Genomic DNA, 1,816 nt, shown 5'->3' with positions numbered 1-1,816 from the left:
TGGCGATCTAGCACCGCATTTATATATTTCCACCGCTGTACTGTGAAACTGAAACCCCAATAGTTTCAGGAAGCAGACACATTTCAGGCAACACCTAAAACACAGTATTCTCAGCCAAAAGACAGATCACAATCTCCTTTAAGATTGCAGCAACAACTTGTATTTAGATAGCGCCTTTAACGTAGTAAAACATCCCAAGGCGCTTCACAGGAGTGGTTATCAAACAGAATTGGATACTGAGCCGCATAAGGAGATATTAGGGCAGATGAAAGAGGTGGGTTTTAAGGAGCGTCGTAAAGGAGGAAAGAGGTAGTGAGGGAATTCCAGAGCTTAGGACCTAGGCAACAGAAGGCACGACCACCAATAGTGGAGCAACTAAAAGCGGGGATGCACAAGAGGCCAGAATTGGAGAAGCGCAGAGATCTCGAAGGGTTGTAAAAAGAAAAGAAAGACTTGCATTTCTATAGCGCCTCTCATGACCACCGGATTTTTAAAGCACTTTACAGCCAAAGAAGTACTTTTGAAGTGTAGTCATTGTTGTAGGGCTGGAGGAGATTACAGAGATAGGAAGGGGTGTGACCGTGGAGGGATTTGCAACCAAGGATGAGAATTTTAAAATCGAGGCGTTGCTTAACCGGGAGCCAATGTAGGCCAGTAAGCACAGGGGTGATGGGTGAACGGGACTTGGTGCGAGTTAGGACACGGGCAGCCGAGTTTTGGATGACATCAAGGTTGCGGAGGGTAGAACGTGGGAGGCCGGCCAGGAGTGTGTTGGAATAGTCAAGTCTAGAGGTAACAAAGGCATGGATGAGGGTTTCAGGCGCAGGTGAGCTGAGGCAGGGGTGGAGCCGGGTGATGGTAGAGAGGTGGAAATAGGAGGTCTTAGTGATGGCGCGAATATGTGATCGGAAGTTCATCTCGGAGTCAACTACCAAGGTTGCGAACAGCCTGGTTCAGCTTCAGATAATTGCCAGGGAGCAGGATGGTGTCGGTGACTAGGGAACTGAGTTTTTGATGGGGGCCAAAGTCAATGGCTTTTGGTCTTCCCAATATTTAGTTGCAGGAAATTTTTGCTCATCCAGTACTGGATGTCGGACTAGCAGTCTGACAATTTAGAGACAGTGGAGGGGTCGAGAGAAGAAGTGGTGAGGTACAGCTGGGTGTCATCAGCATACGTGTGGAAACTGATATAAAAATATAAAATGCTGGAATTACTCAGCAGGCCAGGCAGCATCTGTGGAGAGAGAAACAGAGTTAAGGTTTCGGGTCGATGACCTTTCGTCAGAACTGGAAACTGATGCTGTGTTTTCGGATGATGTCACCGAGGGGCAGCAGGTAGATGAGAAATAGGAGGGGGCCAAGGATAGATCCTTGGGAGACACCAGAGGTAACTGTTCAGGAGCGGAAAGTAAAGCCATTGCAGGAGATTCCTTGCCTATGACTGGATAGCTAACAATGGAACCAGGCGAGTGCAGTCCTACCCAGCTGGACGACAGTGGAGAGGTGTTGGAGGAGGATGGTATGGTCAACCGTGTCAAAGGCTGCAGACAGGTTGAGAAGGACGAGGAGGGAGAGTTTACCTTTGAAGGACATGAAACAGTTAACCTCAATGTACAGAGGGAATGAGTTACCTGAAACCCTGATTCGTGGTCGGTTTGGAGAACATGAACAACTGGACAATGCCACAAGTTAACTGCAATTATGAACAAGGATCAGTTCCTGACAAGAATGGAAGGAGCATTAACACCCAAGCAATGCTATGAAATAAAAAAAGAAAATGCTGGAGATACTCAGCAGGTCAGGCAGCATCTGTGAA

This window comes from Somniosus microcephalus, chromosome 2 (genome assembly GCF_052327205.1).
Source record: "Somniosus microcephalus isolate GS21.2 chromosome 2, FLI_Smic_1.0, whole genome shotgun sequence".
Classification (NCBI taxonomy): Eukaryota; Metazoa; Chordata; class Chondrichthyes; order Squaliformes; family Somniosidae; genus Somniosus; species Somniosus microcephalus.
The sequence above is the reverse complement of the archived record's forward strand: the minus strand, read 5'-3'. Positions refer to the sequence as shown.